The sequence below is a fragment of the Sycon ciliatum genome, chromosome 4 (genome assembly GCF_964019385.1).
Source record: "Sycon ciliatum chromosome 4, ocSycCili1.1, whole genome shotgun sequence".
In the NCBI taxonomy this organism is placed as follows: Eukaryota; Metazoa; Porifera; class Calcarea; order Leucosolenida; family Sycettidae; genus Sycon; species Sycon ciliatum.
Genome location: NC_088646.1, coordinates 14,696,059 through 14,717,544, shown reverse-complemented (window position 1 = coordinate 14,717,544; position 21,486 = coordinate 14,696,059). Strand labels below are relative to the sequence as shown.

Genomic DNA, 21,486 nt, shown 5'->3' with positions numbered 1-21,486 from the left:
TAGTGTGGTCTCTCTGCTCTAGTGTGGTCTCTCCGCTCTAGTGTGGTCTCTCCGCTCTAGTGTGGTCTCTCTGCTCTAGTGTGGTCTCTCTGCTCTAGTGTGGTCTCTCCGCTCTAGTGTGGTCTCTCTAGTGTGGTCTCTCCGCTCTAGTGTGGTCTCTCCGCTCTAGTGTGGTCTCTCCGCTCTAGTGTGGTCTCTCCGCTCTAGTGTGGTCTCTCCGCTCTAGTGTAGTCTCTCTGCTCTAGTGTGGTCTCTCTGCCCTAGTGTGGTCTCTCTGCCCTAGTGTGGTCTCTCTGCTCTAGTGTGGTCTCTCTGCCCTAGTGTGGTCTCTCCGCTCTAGTGTGGTCTCTCCGCTCTAGTGTGGTCTCTCTGCCCTAGTGTGGTCTCTCCGCTCTAGTGTGGTCTATCTGCACTGGTGGGCCTATTTGTTTACTGAACATGGAGAATTTACTTAGTTATGTCCCTGCAGCAGTAGCATTTTCTACCCTTTCCCTACCATTAGCACACTTTCCCCATCCTGAGCAGCACACTTTCCCTATGGTACTTGCACACTTTCCCCATCCTGAGCAGCACACTTTCCCTATGGTACTTGCACACTTTCCCCATCCTGAGCAGCACACTTTCCCTATGGTACTTGCACACTTTCCCCATCATGAGCAGCACACTTTCCCTATGGTACTTGCACACTTTCCCTATGGTACTTGCAGCGTAAATGGAGCACCTCCTACAGTGGTTATTAAGTGATACACAAAAGAAAAATATATAAGACATTTTCAAATATAGCATAGCTCTAGCATTACTACAATGATGTCTCACTTCCAGACCACCTTGTGGAAGTTTGTGCAGCCTCTGCCATAGTGTAGCTCAGCCGACAATAACTCAGAGAGTACTCCTCCCGTCGAAGACAGTATCTTGCAAAGCATATGTTTCCATCTATGGCCGCGTACTGCCATACAAGAAGTGTTGTCAGAGTACAATTAGCTTGCTATCAACCTAAGAAAATGGATGCACAAACACATGCACACCCACATGCACACCCACGCACAAACACGTACGTAAAACACACATGCACACACTTTTAAAATTAATACACACACAAACACCCACCCACGCGCACACACATACACACGCACGCACAGTCGTACACACACACACACCTTTTGACGACCATCGCTGGAGGCGATGATAGCAATGCTATGGCAGAAGCCATAGCAACTTGTGCTGGGATTGCACCATTCAACAGCTTGCAAGGCTGAAGAATTGACCGTCACTATACAGCCTGGTCTACACCATACAGCTATTTGAAGTGACTTTTTCTGGCCAGTGAATCCCTATTTTTGGTCTTTTTTTCCACACACACACACACACCTCAGACCTCAGACATGCCCCCCCCCCCCCCACACACACACTTGTACTTGTACTTGCTCACTGCCAAAACTGGTCACGTGGGTATCCCCGGGAGAGGGGAGAGAGACTCAAAAGGAATCTTGGAAAGATGACTCAAATGGCCATTGAACCACCCAGCGGCCGACACCCCCTGAAATCCCCAAACTAGAGTGGACTTGGAATGATCCCACTTATGGGCTCACCACACCTCAGTAAGTGGGTGAGGACACACACACACACACACACACACACACACACACACACACACACACACACACACATGCCCACACACACACACACACACACACACACACACACACACACACACACACACACACACCCCTGTGCATGTACGCATGCACAAGAAAAAAAACCGGTATCTTAGACCCCGGTGCGGCTAACAAACAGGAAAACACGGTATACATTCATGCCTAGTTTATCCAGGCGGCCTGGGACAGGGCACTGACCGTAACTTTGAAATTGAAATGTCCGTAAATCCGAATCACATACACTTTGATAGGGAAAGGCCATAGATATGGCATGTGACGTCACTATTTCCACCGTAAAGTACTGTTGAACCGCCCCCTCTCTAGTTGCCACCCCCTGTCGATTTTCTGCCTGTGAAGGACTTCGGCGTATACAAGGAAATACGATGTTGAACCGACGCATGCACTGCTGTGCACAATACGTGCCAGTGCAGGATGAACATGTGCACAATTCAGCACATCGAGTCTGAACTTCCATGTTGTTGTACATCGTACTGCACTTGACAGCCTTGATCTAATTCCCGCCCCCTGCCGAAACATCTCACCAGATAAGACCACATTGTGGATGGCACATGCGAAACTTCCAGCAACTTAACACTCGTGTGCAATTGCAACAGCGATACAACCTGAAATTCAATTCTGTCATCGCTGTCAGTCTGCTATTCTTTCCATGCACTCACCATCTCATAAATTTGAATGCCCCGTTCACTGTTTCCTGTAAAAGGACAAAAACATCAACTATAAGAAGTCATGTCACATCTTCGCTATCGGCAGCAAAAAAAGCAAGACATAAATGGAACATTTTAAATAGCGAGGAGGAAAGTGTGTAGAGGATAGCAACAACTTACTCCATCACAACTGTTAGGCTACATCTCACTGAATGGCAACCACCTACCCAGCCAATTCAAAAAACTAGTTCAGCATCATACTATGCTTCCACATCTTCCCGTATCCTTTTCTGAACATCAGCAGAGTTCTAGCCAAAAGGGGGTACGGTGGCGGAGCACCCCGTACTCTGATTGAGCGCCCTCCTGTAAACAAAGTGGTGCCCCCCCCCTTCTCACTTGTCGTTTGTTTGTGTTTTTCCGGGCTATTCAGCGAAAATACAGTCGACAGTCACTAACAGAGGATTCACAAAGGCACCCTTGTCTGGGGTGAAGTTGGGGTACGTTGCATTTTGGGTGGCAAGATAATTTTGGAAAGGGAAAATGGGTAACTGTTTCCCCTGCCCCCCCCCCTCCCTTCTGCTATTTTCACCTGGCTAGAGTCCTGACTAGTTGTTGGAGACAAGTTTCGAGGAGCAATCGTCCCGATGCGAGCACAGTCAACTAGGTTTGGCTAGATATATTTTGTAGATGCACCAACGCGCAAAGTAGCATAATTATAAATATTTGAAAGAAAGCGATTGCTACGGTGCAGCAGCAGACACAAGGAAAATATACTGTTGAAGATTCATTTTAATCCACCACGGAGACATCAATCTCAGGACTCGGACAAGGAGGCGTCGCACTCAAATCACAAATCCATTTCATGCACAAGTACTGTACGATGTTTGATGCAGCGCTGCACACCGGTTTATCCACAAAATATAATTTTTCAGTTGTGGCTGCTTGGCCTGATATGAAGCTGCATAAAGTGTCAAACAAATTCTAATTTATTATTTATTTTTCAGTTCAGGGTGTTGAAAAGGGAAAGGGTCTGAAGAAAATTTGATTGTCACCATCAGAACCAGGGTTGGAACCAGGGACCTTCGCTATAGGCCAACAATGCTCTAACCACCGAGCTATGGTGTAGCTGACATACCAGCAGAGACCTTTCAACATTTTCTTCAGACTTCGAAACTCATGCTTTCTGTGACACTACACAGGCTAATGTTAACGCCCAAACTAGTACGAGGAGAGCCCCAAATTATCAAACATTTATCAATACTAAGTATTATCAGTTGAGGCTTCATTGCTTCATTCTTTATCATAAACAGTTACTTCTTAGTGGTGGAGCATCTCTGGACATAAGCGTGGGTCCCTGATTCGAGTCCTAGTGGAGACAGTCAATTTTATCTTCAGACTTTTTCCCATTTTCAACTCCCTCAACCTTATGAATATCATACTGTAAAAGCCATTATTCTAACGAGGCGCATATATAACCATTTCCCAAAATTGACTAGTTTACGTGTACCAAAGGTGACGATTCTCGCGCATTCTCAACGCTCAATAGAACAGTATATGTATCGATTTCTGTATAACGATTTATATTTTAACGACAGATTTCTCCTCGTTAAAGGGGAAGTATACCCTAAAATCAAATTTTCACCAGTTGTAGTCTTCGGGGTGCTGAGTCGAATGGTCTTGGTCCGAGGAAGCTGAGACGCTCCCTTCCTCCTTTATTCCCAATTGAACTCGTGCACTTCCACCGAAACTGGGTGACTGCGCCCTACTAGATGGGGATTTGTATGCAAAATGTCACTAAAAGCACCATTTCGTTCTTATAAAAGCACGGATGACCGCCATTGGCCCATATGTTGTAGTCTTTTGGACGCTGAGTCAACTGGTTTTGGTCCGAAAAGGCTGCGATGCAGCGTTCCTCCTTTATTCCCAATCGAACATGGTTGAACAAGCGGTCACGTGCTCCTGCGTACACCAGTCACCTGGTCACCGTGCCTGCAGGGTACAACTTACTAGCCTGTTTGACCTTTTTTGGGTGCAGTCCTGTCACTCGAGTTGAACTCGAGTTGAACCTTGGTGTGAAAGTTGTCGCCTGCTGGCGCGGTGACCAGGTGATTTGGGCACCCAGGAGCACGTGACCGCTTGTTCAACCATGTTCGATTGGAAATAAAGGAGGAACGCTGCATCGCAGCCTTTTCGGACCAAAACCAGTCGACTCAGCGTCCAAAAGACTACAACATATGGGCCAATCGCGGTCATCCGTGCTTTAATAAGAACGAAATGGCGCTTTTAGTGACATTTTGCATACAAATCCCCATCTAGTAGGGCGCAGTCACCCAGTTTCGGTGGAAGTGCGCGAGTTCGATTGGGATTCAAGTAGGAAGGGAGCGTCGCAGCTTCCTCGGACCAAGACCATTCGACTCAGCACCCAGAAGACAACTGGTGAAAATTTGATTTTAGGGTATACTTCCCCTTTAACTCGTTGGAGTTAGCACTTCGTTATATATATATATATATATATATATTTAAATAGAGACGTAGGCGAACAAAATTTGTATACACACAACAACAAGGTTGTCAGTTTCATAACACTAAAAGCTTTTCACCCATTTTCATCAGTAGATACATGGGAATGAGCAAGAACGAAAACGAAGCCAGAATTTATACTGGGGGTAGAGAATCAGCAAGAATATTCTTACGCGCCTCAAGTTCACACTACACTACCATAAGAATGTATGGAGCAGTGGAAAAATGCGGGAAACAACACATGAGGGGAATGCAGTACCAGAACAAACACGTGATAAAGTTTTCAGTCCGGTTGCAGCTTGAACAGCCGCAGCACCTTGATGTGCTTCTTTTGTCGACACAGCTCTGGCCTCAAACTGCGAATGTACAGCGCCTCCAGTGTGAATCTGTGCGCGCTGTTCCGGGCTGGTGTGATGACACTGAAGCTGCTGTTGCGTTCTTGCGGGATGCATTCAGGTTGCGCCTGCAAATGCTTTGTGATGGCGCTATCACTTGTTGCCACACGTTTGTCAGGCGGCTTCTTGTACAGCTTGTCTGGGATATGCTGCTTGATCCTTTCCGAGAATCGCTGACATGTCTCACCAACGTACGTTCGCTCACAGCGACACGCATACTTATAAATAAAATTACTATTTTCAAGAGTTGGTGAAACATCCTTCGCGATAGACCTGAATGCGGGCCTGGTTGTATAAATTACAATGGGGGATACTGTAGGATAGCAGTTCAAAATTGCAGCTTTAATCTTTTTGCGGAAGGCAATGCAATTTTGCAGGCAGAATTCGAACTAACAAATGATCAATTGGAGCGCTGCGTACCAGTGAGTGATGCCAAGAGGGATACGTGTCAAGCAGCGTTGGCGAATCTTGCAGAAGAGTTTAGTAACAGTAAAGCAGATAAAACCGATTATCCTCTCAACGACAAGCATATGGCAGCCATCAGGAAAATAAAGAATAACAAAGATATAATAATCAGCAGGCCGGACAAAGGGAATGGAGTGGTGATAATGCAGCGAAGTGATTACAATGACAAGATGAATGCTATTCTGGCTGATGCATCGAAGTTTCAACTCCTGGGACCGACGGAAACGCATGACCGCACTTACCTGGATGAACGCGCCTTGCAGGCATACCTATTGCGATACAAAAAGGCTGGAAAAATACTCAATATAGATTACGACCGGATCCGACCCGTTGGCTCGTGCCGACCTGTGCTCTATGGCGTACCGAAAATACATAAGAAAGACGTGCCACTTCGACCAATCCTGTCCATGATCAATGCTCCCCAACACGAAATGGCCAAGTGGTTAGCTGAATTACTAAAACCAGTCCTGAACAAATATTCCGCCCACGCAACTAAGGATACATTCGAGTTCGTGGATGATGTACGGGAATTTGGCCAGCAGCAGGCAGAGAACTCTGGATCGCTGTTCCTGTGCTCTTTCGATGTAGTCAGCCTCTTTACAAACGTGCCTCTCAAGGAAACAATAGATATCTGCATACAGTCGCTATACCATGATGATGAAATATCAGCCCCGCAAATACCCCAAGATCTTTTCAAGAAGCTGCTTTTCAAAGCCACATCAGACGTGCAGTTCAGTTTCAATGGCAATATGTACGCACAGAGGGACGGAGTAGCCATGGGTTCACCCTTGGGCCCCGTGCTAGCCAATATCTTTGTTGGATATTTTGAGAACACAATTCCAGACAGTCATTGGCCCCAATTCTATAGGCGTTATGTGGATGACACATTCGCAGCATTTCACAACCGGAAACTGGCATTGGAATTCTCTGAGCGTTTAAATAATCTTCACCCAGCTCTCCAGTTTACAATGGAGGAGGAGAATAATGGAGAATTGCCGTTTCTTGATGTATTGATTAAGCATTCTTCCACAGAATTGCTCACCACAGTATATAGAAAGCCGACGTTCACAGGTCTTTACACCCGCTGGGACTCGTTTTGTGACACTAGAAACAAAATCAATTTGATCAGATCATTAACTTTCAGAGCTAAAACCATCTGCTCACCATCACTATTATCAGCTGAAATTGCTAAGCTAGAGGATATTCTGTGTTCTAACGGTTACCCACTCAAAGTACTCAAGCGAGTCATGACAAGCGTTCTTGAACCTAGCCCAGATACAGCTTCTGCACAACTTGAACCTGCAACGCGTATTATCACAAAATTGCCGTGGAAAGGGCAAAATTGCATTGCCTTCCGCAAAAAGATTAAAGCTGCAATTTTGAACTGCTATCCTACAGTATCCCCCATTGTAATTTATACAACCAGGCCCGCATTCAGGTCTATCGCGAAGGATGTTTCACCAACTCTTGAAAATAGTAATTTTATTTATAAGTATGCGTGTCGCTGTGAGCGAACGTACGTTGGTGAGACATGTCAGCGATTCTCGGAAAGGATCAAGCAGCATATCCCAGACAAGCTGTACAAGAAGCCGCCTGACAAACGTGTGGCAACAAGTGATAGCGCCATCACAAAGCATTTGCAGGCGCAACCTGAATGCATCCCGCAAGAACGCAACAGCAGCTTCAGTGTCATCACACCAGCCCGGAACAGCGTGCACAGATTCACACTGGAGGCGCTGTACATTCGCAGTTTGAGGCCAGAGCTGTGTCGACAAAAGAAGCACATCAAGGTGCTGCGGCTGTTCAAGCTGCAACCGGACTGAAAACTTTATCACGTGTTTGTTCTGGTACTGCATTCCCCTCATGTGTTGTTTCCCGCATTTTTCCACTGCTCCATACATTCTTATGGTAGTGTAGTGTGAACTTGAGGCGCGTAAGAATATTCTTGCTGATTCTCTACCCCCAGTATAAATTCTGGCTTCGTTTTCGTTCTTGCTCATTCCCATGTATCTACTGATGAAAATGGGTGAAAAGCTTTTAGTGTTATGAAACTGACAACCTTGTTGTTGTGTGTATATATATATATATATATATATATATATGACTTTTACAGTATTTCAGTAGTTATTTGAGTGTGCAGGGTTCAAGCCAGATCAAAATAGTGGGGTCGGGGGGGGGGGGGGGGGGCAGGGGAAACAGTTACCCAGTAACCCATTTTGCAAATATTGTCGTGCCATGCCGAAAGCAACGTACGGTGGCGAACCCTTCACCCCAGACAAATGTGCCTTTCTGAGCCCCCTCATGACTATCGACTGCGTTTTCGTTGAATGACATGAAAAACACCAAAAATCGACAAAGGAGGGAGCGCCACTTTTTCACGGGGGGGGGGGGGGGAGGTCAATCAGAGTAGGAGGGCACTGCCCCCGCCCCCCCCCCCCCTTTCTGTAAGTTCCAAACGCCAAACAGTAAACAACTTCTGCCAACAAAAACTCTCCCCTTCTCCCTTTTTCGCATGATAGTATGCCCCCCTTCCCCCCCCCCCCCCCCCCATGCCACACCCTCTACATCACACACCCTCTACATGCCACACCCTCTACATCACACACCCAACCTAAACACATCCTACAAACAAATGTACAATCACAACAGTTTGTTCAACTAGCAATTCAATGTCAGTTTTGAAACTATCTGTGCTCACCTGTGCATGAAATCCGTTCTGCTTTCCACGTTCGACAGTATTCCGCTTGCTGCGGTGAGTTTTCTATGGCAGCCCTTCCGTGCATGAAAATTTGTCCGATACGGACAGGATTCCACTTGATGCAGGGACCGCTAAGCCCAAGTGGCATCGTACTTGGAAAGGAGTCAAGAGTTGGCCTGTACACCAATTATAAAAGCAGATACTGGACAAAAAGAAATGTTACAAAATCGCCACAAAGGGTATGGTGAGCGCTGATGTGCACTCCACTCTAATTACCGTAATCTTGCGCCCGCCGTCTTAGGGGCTGTCCGGGGTTACCAATAGTTTTTGCTAAACGAAAAGTTTTAGTATTTTTCAGCACCCACCCACCCACCTACCTTTTCTGCAGGTAAAACGAATTCCAATAAAATATTGATGTCAATTTTCGACACCCAGAAGTAACTGGGTATTCTCCATCTGCATTCAATAATTATTTTCAAAACGAAACTCCTTCAAACCCACCCACCCCCAAACGAAAACTTTTCGTTTTGAAAATACTATTGGTAACCTTGGACGGCCCCTTATAGTGGAAAAATCGCTGTTTTCTGTCCTTTCACTAGTGCTTTTACCTTCAAATAGAAGAACATGGTCAAATATAAGAACATGGTCTTTTATGCCAGAGACAAACATCGCATATAAGAACATGGTCTTATATGCGAGAGACAAACATGGCATCAACATGTATATGTGCAATTATACCTCACTCCATATGCACTTACCGTCTTAGGCATGCTCTCCCTTAGCGGTGTGTGTATCTCCATATACACCGCTAAGGGAAATTAGCAGTAGTTGTCGGCGGGGAACAAGCCGTTAGGAGGTCACACACGGTGAATATGAAGAGGTATAAGTATATCATAACACATGAACCTCGTGTATACCGAGATATATACACCAGTTATAAAAACCTCGGCTTCGCCTGGGTTTTCATATTGGTGTATATATGTGTAGATACACTCAATAGACACTCGGTCACTCGGTTCCTTGTTATCATATATACTAGTACATGTGCAGCGGCACACAGCATGCATGCATGCTCCACACATATCACATGCTAGCATGTGCATCGGGACGGAGATCAATGTACAGTGTACGCATCTGATTTTCATTCACAGAGGTGGTCTAATATTCGAATATGACACCATGGTCTTATATGCGCTAGATTACGGTATGTGGATTTTGGATAACCAGATTGCCACCAGGCTGGCACAAATGAGTTTGCGTACACTAAGGTAAGTTTTTTTTCTCGCTCTGTTGCTGCCCCCCCCCCCCTCTCTCTCTCTCTCTCTGTCTGCCTGTCTCTGGCTCTCTGTAGATGAGGAAGATGGAGCCGAGAGCACCGTATTTTACCCGTGATAAATCTATCCCACTACATGGGGTCTCGATTCACCGGTTCAATATCAATATGATCAAAAGCTGTTTGCCAGTAACTCAAGCAAGTCGACCACCTTCTTTTAATTTTTTCTGTAGGTCATACTAAAAGGTCGACTTCTAACCAGGAAAATACGGTGGTTGTGAAACGGAGTATGATGTCGAGAAGGAGAAGAAGATAGATGGAGATGAGAGTGGCAGAAATGTAGCTATGCCTCCCCCCCCCCCCCCCCCACAAAAAACGACTTTGGGGACAGAAACCGAGCGCTAGTGCAACATGCATGATAGAACTAAGAACACATCATCACTATGCAAGCATAATTGCTGCATTGCCTCATCCGAATCACACTATCACCATACCAATCCATGCCTACAACCTGGAAGGCAATACCCATAATCATGTCCAGATGTCAATGAATTGCATCCGTAACAAAATAGCTAAGCTTCAAGCAGCCCAACAGGAAGGAGTGAGGACTCGTATTTTCTGAACCATACACTACAAGATAGTGGACTGTCTCCGTTACCACCTGGGACATTAAAAAAAGAGTAAATTATCGTGTCCGTTCCCCGAAGGGAACTGGGACATGCTGTCCAAAAACTAGTGCACGTTTACTTGAAATAGGCATATTAGAATATGGGGCATACTGTCCAAAAACTATTGCACGTTTACTTGAAATAGGCATATTAGAATATGTTCACACTTTACCACATACTACTTGCACTAACAACAAGATAAATTTCCTATCCATTGACTATCCATTGACGACGGACAGTGCTTTCTTAAGCTCCGATAACAGGCATCATGCTAGAGACATGTATGCCAAACACTGCAGCATGGTCACCTCTACGCAGTCTAACAAAACATATGCACAGACAGTCCTTGTTACTCCAAACAGCAAGCATATCCTCTCTGGGGCCACATATCCTGACAGTATGACCGAAGTCAAGCGTGACACTGTTGCATCATGAGAGCGGTGCTGCAGGGCCTGCACTGACCATGTGTCATAGTAGAATAGCGAGTTTGACTGATCTTCCCAGATCAATGAGATCACACTAATCAGGATTTGTTCAATACCTTTTGGACCCCAGCAAAGCATTGCTGCTGGTGAAACTCGAGTCACTTCGGAGAGGATATCTTGTATATTGAGTGACACAGGATGTTTTTGCAGATGTCTTGTTAGACTGCATAGAGGTGACCAGGCTGCAAGGTTTGGCATACAGGTGTCTGGTGTGGTGCCTGTTGTTGGAGCTTGAGGAAGTGCTTTCCGTCATCGGGTATACCCATGTATTGGACGTTGATAGAGATGTTCACTACTGGAAGTCAACCAATATCGCCAAAGTCGCACCAACCTCTTCTTCACATTGTTGTCCCCAGCGCGGGCTTGCAAATTAAATGGTTTGGAGGCAACAACGTTGTGAATGGCCAACGCTCCTCAGCGTTTGTTCAGCACCTCCATGAGCGACACTGACTCACGCTGCTATCTGGTGTTCACGAGGTGTTTGTCGCGCTGGAAACGGAGCGTCTCCGTAAGTTTGTATCCCTGTACTGGTGACGTTTGTGCCTGGAGAGCACTGTATAAGTGGTGCTCTTCAGGCACAAACATACACAGTTCCTCAGCCTACTCAAGCTCAACTGATGAGGCGTGAATTCACCGAAACACTGTGTATTGAGCAGGGAGCGGTGCCTTCTTGCAGGTTTGCCGAGTGGACGGTTCGATGGACTTCTCGTGTTCTCTGGATGGCAGTCGTGAGTCAGTCAAGTGAGAATTCAAGTCGGCAGGAAAACCGCGAGCTCCCATGTAGGGAGCAACACACTCTTCCCCTGATCATATTTGCCTGAAAATTGGTTGCAGCCGAAATTTTGTTCTGCAAAGTTTAGTGTGACAGTGTATACAGGCAGCAGCAGAACAGGCCGAAAATTTGTTGCAGCCAAAATGTGTTTTAGCCCTGGGAAGCTGAAATTTGAATGGGCGAAAATTTGTAGACTTACAGTATCTTGCAGTGCATGGTCACTCAGTGCGTGGTTGAGATAATATGAGGTGTACACTGATACCTGATTACCCTAACACCAAAGTCACGGGTATCTTGCAGTGCGGGGTTCAGATAATATGAGGTGTACACTGATACCTGATTACCCTGACACCAAAGTCACGGGTATCTTGCAGTGCGGGGTTCAGATAATATGAGGTGTACACTGATACCTGATTACCCTGACACCAAAGTCACGGGTATCTTGCAGTGCGGGGTTCAGATAATATGAGGTGTACACTGATACCTGATTAACCTGACACCAAAGTCACGGGTATCTTGCAGTGCGGGGTTCAGATAATATGAGGTGTACACTGATACCTCATTAACCTGACACCAAAGTCACAGGTATCTTGCAGTGCGGGGTTCAGATAATATGAGGTGTACACTGATACCTGATTACCCTAACACCAAAGTCACGGGTATCTTGCAGTGCGGGGTTCAGATAATATGAGGTGTACACTGATACCTGATTACCCTGACACCAAAGTCACAGGTATCTTGCAGTGCATGGTTGAGATAATATGAGGTGTACACTGATACCTCATTACCCTAACACCAAAGTCACGGGCACTTCGGTCTACCGGGCACTCTTTGGGAAACTTCAAGTCGAAAAATTGCTACTCTTTTGTCACTTTCGTGGATCCGCACAACGCAATTAAGTTAGTACTAACGTTATAACGTAGTCGATCTATGGAAAGTCTTACGTACACTGCATATGGATCCGTGTTCCGCCATACGCAGTTTCCAATCATGTAGCTGCCCTTGGCAACTCCAAACGCGACAGTGTACGGCTTAGGGAGAGAGTCATAAATGTATACCCCAATCCACTTACGGAGGGAGAGTCATAAATTTACACCCTAATCCACTTACGGAGCACCTCCATTAGTAGAGCTCAATTTATGTAGTCTTCGTAGACAACTTTCCAAAAGTGGAGTGAAAACTCGCGAATTTACGGGTTTCCCGCCCACTTACGTAGTGCGGAACCTCTGTAGTGACATCATGCCATAGATCTAGCCATTCCCTCAAATGTACGTGACTCAGAGTTACAGACATTTCAAAGTTACGGGCAGTGCTCGGTCCCGGACCACCCTGGATAAACGAGGTGTGAGTGTAACTTATTCCTGTTGGGGCGCTTGAATTTTGGCAATTTTGTGATGCAGTCCATTGAAGTCTGCACATGATGGCTGTTGCCTTCCAGCTGACGCCTGTTGGGAATTCCCTAGTAAAAGAAGAATAAATAATAATAATAATAATAAGGATGTAGGCCTGGTTTTGTGTGGTGGTGATGTGACTGAGGTGATGATTTGACTCATAGTTATGGTTTGTTAGTAGCTTTTTGTCATGTGCTCGTCGTATGTTGTACCAGCACTTACCCTGTGTCCCATACTTCAGTCGTTTCAATTTTTTGAGGGGGGGGGGGCATATTTGAGGCGTACCCTATTCCAAGATGTAGCCGGGCCGTAAGTTGAGCAACGAATCGTTTTGCATGGTTGTTGTGGACCCCAAAGGAAACATACTTTGAAACATTTGATAAGTATTTCGGTGGGATGGGAATGTACAATGGGAGGCACATTGAACTGTGCAGCAACGGCACTAAAGCCGGTCCAGTGAAAGAATAACACATACAGGGTTTCAGGCACTGGTACTCGGTTCTTTCGTCGTGTACTGCAACTAAGTTTCACAATACATCTCATTATCCTTAGCTACAAGCACAAGTCATACCAGTCATTATCACCTTCACAGTACAGTCTGTACTGACCATAGCCTACTCTTTATATTTCAGCGTTTTCATCATCATATCACATGTATCACTACATCATCATATCACATGTATCACATCATCATCATATCTAATGTATCACATCATCATCATATCTAATGTATCACATCATCATCATATCTAATGTATCACATCATCATCATATCTAATGTATCACATCATCATCATATCTAATGTATCACATCATCATCATATCACATTTATCACATCATCATCATATCTAATGTATCACATCATCATCATAATTATCACATTTATCACATCATCATCATATCTAATGTATCACATCATCATCATATCTAATGTATCACATCATCATCATATCTAATGTATCACATCATCATCATATCTAATGTATCACATCATCATCATATCTAATGTATCACATCATCATCATATCACATTTATCACATCATCATCATATCTAATGTATCACATCATCATCATATCACATGTATAATGTGTATGCATGCATGTACACCACGGACAACTACATACCGGTACTAATAATAATTCTCCACGCCGACTCTTTAAATAATAATAATAATAGTAATAATAACAATTGTGAAAAGAAGAAGGACAAAATGTTACAAGTTATGACTAACTATCCACCAACGTAACCAGATCTTATACAGTCAGCGAGTGCAACAAAATGGCACAAAACTGACAAGGAGTACTGAGACATTCGGCGACCTGACACCTAGCTCCAATACTTCTCCAAGGCGCAAACCAACAACCTTCCAACTTGGAAGGCTCATGTTCGGAAAGGTCCAAGAGGGGAAGGAAAGCGCAACGCAATGTCAGTTTTGTGCCATTTTGTCGCACTCACTGACTGTATAAGATCTGGTTACTTTGGTGGACAGTTAGTCATAACTTGTAACATTTTGTCTTTCTTCTTTTCACAATTATTTGATTGGCTCACCATCCGAATAATAACAATAATAATAATAATAATAATAATAATAATAATAATAATAATGCACGTCAGGAGAGGAAAACCAGATGAAGGATGCTCTATCCAGGTTGGCGATGAGACCATTGCAGAGTCGCTACGACTCAATGAAACATACAAGTACCTTGGAGTAGTGCAAGCAGCCATGATACCTCACCCGAAGCTCAAGACGCAACTCACTGCAGAATACAAAAAGAGATTGTATTTGCTTCTTAACAGTGGATTGAATGCGCGAAACATGATCAAGGCCATCAATACGTATGCTCTGCCGGTTATGACATATAGTTATGGAATCGTAAATTGGACCGAGGCTGAAATCAAGACCACAGATCGAGTGACAAGATCAGCCTTGACTGCGTCTGGATTTCACCACCCCAAAGCCTCAGTCAACAGGCTCTACATGAAGAGGGGAGATGGAGGCCGGGGCTTGGTCTCTTGTGAGGATATGCACGGCCGGAGCATGTGTGGCCTGGCCCGCTACATGAGTACCAGCCCAATAGACAGAATAAGCCTGCTTTATCAGTATCATCAACAAAAACCTACAACAAAAAGCCACTCAATAACTGCAAAGGCCGCTAAGTTCCTGTCGAGTTTGGATCTGCCAGCAGCTGGACCAGCTTTACCCAATAAGCATACCATTAAACAAGCGTGCGCTGAGCGAAAATCCAAAACACTTTCCACTATGCCGCTGCATGGGAGATATTGGAGCCGATTGGAGGAGAATCGCCTAGATAAGGAGCTTACCTTCATGTGGTTGAAATCAAGGACACTGAAACCTTCAACTGAAGGCATGATTATGGCAGCACAAGACCAATCCCTCAAAACGAAAAATTACCAATACGCCATAATGAAGTCAATTCCTCGAACTGATGCCAATTGCAGGCTTTGCAAGGGCAGCTTAGAAACAATTGACCACATTGTCAGTGCCTGCCCAGTTCTTGCTCGGACCAGTTACATTGAACGACATAACCGGATAGTAAAGTATGTGCACTTCGAAATGTGTAAAGCACGAGATCTACCTACTGGTGCTTCACGATTCGACCACCAGCTCAAGGCATTGGTCAAGAGTAATCAGTATCGCCTCTATTGGGAGTATTCGGTCCCAACTGACCTGAAACTATCAGCAAACAGGCCCGATCTGCTCCTTGTTGATGACAAGGAGCGCATCGCCTACATTATAGACATCAGCGTTCCTGGTGAGAACAACATCAATAAGAAAATGGCTGAAAAGCGCTCGAAATATTATGATTTGAAGCGGGAGATTTCGAGGATTTGGTCCCTCAACCAGGTTGACGTGGTCCCTGTGGTTGTCGGTGCCCTGGGAGGCTTGGTGGGGGAGACTCCTCAATGCCTTCGGACTGTGCAGGGAGGAGACCTGGCTATTGTGCAACAGGAGGCTATACAAGGTTCGATTAAAATACTGAGAACTATCCTTAACATGTAGATGCACCTCTGCTGCGTTTGCATGTTCAATAGCTAAGAGACTTGAATAACGACTGATAAAGACTGATATTTCCTTTGTTACTACTCCCTTCATTGGTTGATGTATTTTGCCTGTCGCTGCAAATTCTTTATTATTGTTTTGATGTTGGAGTTCGGATTGAGTTTCTTTCCTTTCTTCCTCTTCCTTCAACTAGTTCTTGTCCCTTTGGTTTTTAGGTTTTATTTATTTATTTATTTTTGTTTTTGTTTTTTCACTTTCTTTTTGCTGTCCCACCCATGGAAATATTTCCCGGTGGGTCTGGCTTATCGCCTTCGAAAGAAGTGAATAAAGGAGAAATAATAATAATAATAATAACACAGATACGCGTACAACATGCACAGCCGTGCTGTACATGCTTCCGCTGCTGTTGTCTAGCTCTGTCCAATATATGTATGTCAATATCCGCCAGTTGTGGCGACTCCTTCAGATTATCTGCCGCCATCCATTATACTAAGAAGGCGATAATGACTGGTATTGATTTGTGCTTGTAGCTGAGGATAATGAGATGTATTGTGAAACTTAGTTCTAGTACACGTAGCAAGAACCGAGTACCAGTGCCTGAAACCCTGCATGTGTTATTATTACACTGTCCATGTATGTGTTATTATTACACTGTCCATGTATGTGTTTTTATTACACTGTCCGCTTGCTGAATAGTTTGTATAGCTGTATAGTTACCACCGCTTTAGGAGCTGCACCGGTGCCTTGATCCCAGAGGCTGGTGGCATTTCTACGCACCGGTGCCTTGATCCCAGAGGGTGGTGGCATTTCTACGCACCGGTGCCTTGATCCCAAAGGGTGGTGGCATTTCTACGGATGCGCAAAACTTGGCCTCAAGCCGAGTCTGACGCGAACCGTGATTTTTTTCCCCGTAGAGTTCCATGTGACTACCATGGTACATTCCCGTGCCACCGAAATACTCTTATCAAATGTTGCAAAGTATGCTTCTTTTGGGGTCTACAACAACCATGCAAAATGATTCGTAGCTCAACTTACAGCCTGGCTACACCTTGGAATCGGGGTACGCCTCAAAATACCCCCCCCCCCCCGAACCCAAAAAAACAACAAAATAACTTTGAAACGACTGAAGTAAATGCTGGTACAACATCCGACCAGCACATGACAAAAGCTAAAAACAAACCATAATTATGAGTGAAATCACCACCTCAGTCACATCACCACCACACAAAACCAGGCCTACATCCTGGAAGGCAATAGCCATCATGTGCAGACTTCAATGGACTGCATCACAAAATTGCCAAAATTCAAGCGCCCCAACAGGAATAAGTTACACTCACACCTGGTTTATCCAGGGTGGTCCGGGACCGAGCACTGCCCGTAACTTTGAAATGTCTGTAACTCTGAGTCATGTACATCTTGATGGGGAAAGGCTATAGATATGGCACATGATGTCACTATTTCCACGAAAAGTGACAAAAGAGTAGTAATATTTCAACCGAAACTCGTCCAAAGGGTGCCCGGTAGACCGAAGTGCCCGTGACTTCGGTCTCCGGACAACTGAGGTATCAGTGTATGGCTCATACTTTCTGAACCATGCACTGCAAGATAGTGAACATCTTGGGTGTGTTCCAGGTTTTCCTGAAAATATATTAATTTTACCTACCCGATGACGGAAAGCACTTCATCAAGCTCCAACAACAGGCACCACACCAGACGCTTGTATGCCAAACCTTGCAGCCTGGTCACCTCTATGCAGTCTAACAAGACATCTGCACAAACATCCTGCGTCACTCAAAATACAATACATCCTCTCCGAAGTGACTCGAGTTTCACCAGCAGCAATGCTTTGTTGGAGTCCAAAAGGTATTGAACAAATCCCGATTAGTGTGATCTCATTGATTTGGGAAGATCAGTCAAACTCGCTATTCTACTATGACACATGGTCAGTGCAGGCCCTGCAGCACCGCTCTCATGACGCAAGAGTGTCACGCTTGACTTCGGTCATACTGTCAGGATATGTGGCCCCAGAGAGGATATGCTTGCTGTTTGGAGTGACAAGGACTGTCTGTGCATGTTTTGTTAGACTGCTTAGAGGTGACCATGCTGCAGTGTTTGGCATACAGGTCTCTAGCGTGATGCCTGTTATTGGAGCTTGAGGAAGCGCTGTCCGTCAACGGATACCGATAGGTAATTGGCCCTGTTGTTAGTGTACTTCCGTAGTACCGGTATGAATATGTAGCAAAGTGAAAATATTCAAAATAGTTTCAAGTACATGTACAGTGCCTTCGTCGTGAGTCCAGGGACTACAGTATTTCATTGATAATTTCGTAAAGGCTTATTTCGCGGTAAGGAAGGGAAGGCCGGTGAGCACCACTGCTGATTGGCCATACACATGGTCCACTCTTGTCCTCACTCAACGTCAATAAATTTTAATTTACCTTGAGCAGTAGAACAGAGGTCGTCAGCACATAACGTATTCCGCGAGTTTCTCCGTTATGGGCAAATACGACGGCCCACAAGCCTAGTGCCACAGCTCCAGAAGACAGCTTGAGTTATTTGCCACTGCTCGCGTGCTGACAGCAGTAAAAATAATTCTCTCCTCCTTGCTTGTCAAATAATATTCCAAACATTGCTCAAGTATTTGCCAGGAAAGAAGCTGACTAGGCCACACCGGGAGGAGAGGGGTGTTTGTATCGGGAATTTCACTCGAAGCTCTTGGAAACTAAACCAGTTAAAAAGCTCTTGCAAACTAAACCAGTTAAAGCTTGCTTGAACCAACACCGCGGCTAGAACGCAAGACCAAAAGCAAGAAGATAATGAGAACAGGAGAAAAGCAAGCAAGTAGAAGTATGATTGTGCCGAGTAAAAGTTAAAATCATTAATTCGCGGTGCACATATCATCCGCGCGAACATGATGTCACACGTACACGCACCTACTCAGCTACTGTAAAAGCAGACATTTTCGGTGGTGTCTATTTTCGGTAACGTCGGTGCTGACAATTTTTACCCAAAATAAAACGCACCGAAAATTTCGGTACTACCTGTACTGTATACATGCAGAACTAGTACACTTACCTGGAAAACGGGTTTTACCGAAAATTTCCCTCCACCGAACCGCCGATTTTGGAGAATACCGAAAATATTACACCACCGAAAATTTCTGCTTTTACAGTATGTAGACTACGTGCAGATATCGTGGTCTTTGTGGTCCACTAAGGACTCCACTTTCACAACAATAACACAAACATGCACAGAAGTCTCTGCTAGCTGCTGTGAGCACGGTGGCTCGGCAACGGCTTTATTTATTGATATTATTATAATACTATCTCTTTCCTGATTTTTCTTCTTCTTTTTTTCCTTGCATAATTGTATGCATAGAGCCTGGTAAGAAAAAAATATGTACAAGACACTGCTGCTACTGTAGTCCCACAGCAAAACACACAGAAAACGACAAAATGTTACAATGAATTGTAACAACAACCGTCCATGCTAAAGGACCTATATCCCTGCCCAAGGACGGCATCTCTAAATCTCCACACATTGACCACACGGTCATCATCCAGCTTCAGTTCAATCACTGTATTCTTCCCCTGCAGACTCCCCCCCCCCCCCCTGTCACTATACTAGCCATACATTCTGAAGCTGTATGTAACCACGGCATACAATGGCCCACGACGCACACCTCCCCTATTGTAGTCTTCGGGGTGCTGAGTCGAATGGTCTTGGTCCGAGGAAGCTGAGACGCTCCCTTCCTACTTGAATCCCAATCGAACTCGCGCACTTCCACCGAAACTGGGTGACTGCGCCCTACTAGATGGGGATTTGTATGCAAAATGTCACTAAAAGCGCCATTGCGTTCTTATAAAAGCACGGATGACCGCGATTGGCCCATATGTTGTACTCTTTTGGACGCTGAGTCGACTGGTTTTGGTCCGAAAAGGCTGCGATGCAGCGTTCCTCCTTTATTCCCAATCGAACATGGTCGAACAAGTGGTCACGTGCTGCTGCGTACACCAGTCACCTGGTCACCGTGCCTGCAGGGTACAACTTACTAGCCTGTTTGACCTTTTTTGGGTGCAGTCCTGTCACTCGAGTTGAACTCGAGTTGAACCTTGGTGTGAAAGTTGTCGCCTGCTGGCGTGGTGACCAGGTGATTTGGGCACCCAGGAGCACGTGACCGCTTGTTCAACCATGTTCGATTGGGAATAAAGGAGGAACGCTGCATCGCAGCCTTTTCGGACCAAAACCAGTCGACTCAGCATCCAAAAAAGTACAACATATGGGCCAATCGCGGTCATCCGTGCTTTAATAAGAACGAAATGGCGCTTTTAGTGACATTTTGCATACAAATCCCCATCTAGTAGGGCGCAGTCACCCAGTTTCGGTGGAAGTGCGCGAGTTCGATTGGGATTCAAGTAGGAAGGGAGCGTCTCAGCTTTCTCGGACCAAGACCATTCGACTCAGCACCCGGTACCCCGAAGACTACAACTGGTGAAATTTTAATTTTTGCCTTAACTTCCCCTTTAACTAAGAAAGAAAAGCAGTCGTAACTGCCACAGCCACATGGCCAATATTGGCAATAAGAAAACCAATTAGATATATCGATAAACACACACCCAGAAGTCAGGGATGGGAGGGTGGGAGACTAACTGCACCAACAATAAGCCACTGCGAAGTGACAGGAATGTGGTCCAGCACAACATTTTTGCTGAAGCAAAAAGTTGCGGGAAAATCCCAAAATCGATGCGATTTTGCATGAGCCCCACTGTTCAAGTTACCCACAAAGACACAAGCGTTCCAACTCTCTTTGGCCGTTGGAAAGCGTACCTTCTCTGCATGTGGCACGTGCTCGGCAACAAGATTCAAGATTTCAAACTGCATCATTTTTTTGTCTTTTGAGGTGGATTGCAGGGTAAATCTAGAAAGACGTTGAAAATCAATATCATTACTGAGATATTCCTAAGACTGAGGGTATGACAAATAATTAGTTTGATATAACGGGTGATTTGGTCCGGTGAAGTGGCCGTTGGCCTTTGGCCTTTGGAGTTTGGTACAGTCATGTAGATTTGTAGAAGTAGACCGGTCACACATTCACACAGATCGGATGCGCTGACTGTAACATTGGACTTTGAGTTTTGACTTCCGTTCGGCGACGTGAAGGCCGGATCCCAAATGGACTCGCTCTCGCCCTGCATGGCACTGCAGTTATATAATTATTATTACTAGCTCGTCCGCATGCTGCAGATCTACTCTCTAGACCAGGGAGTCGTAAGGGCTTTTACGACTCCCTGCTCTAGACTAGTCTAGAGTCTCTACACGACAGCTGTCACGCCTGGGTTTCGTGCGGGCGCACTGAGTTTGTACTGTGGCACTGCACTCACTCACTCACGCCGGCATGAACTCTGGTCTCGTAGATCTACACAACGGTACAGGCACTGCCCAAGCGCAGGTTGAAACCAGGGAGTTTGTATGAC

The 21,486-nt window shown here is 45.3% G+C and overlaps 1 long non-coding RNA gene across 1 annotated transcript; it reads right to left on the bottom strand.

Moving 5' to 3' along the window:
- Positions 1-65: 65 nt before the first annotated feature.
- On the bottom strand, positions 66-18,854 carry LOC135813629 (uncharacterized). The gene is made up of 4 exons (XR_010553055.1): positions 18,451-18,854; positions 8,399-8,574; positions 2,333-2,367; positions 66-993 (listed from the first exon to the last, which is right to left on the bottom strand). It is a non-coding gene; the product is annotated as an uncharacterized LOC135813629 (long non-coding RNA).
- Positions 18,855-21,486: the final 2,632 nt, after the last annotated feature.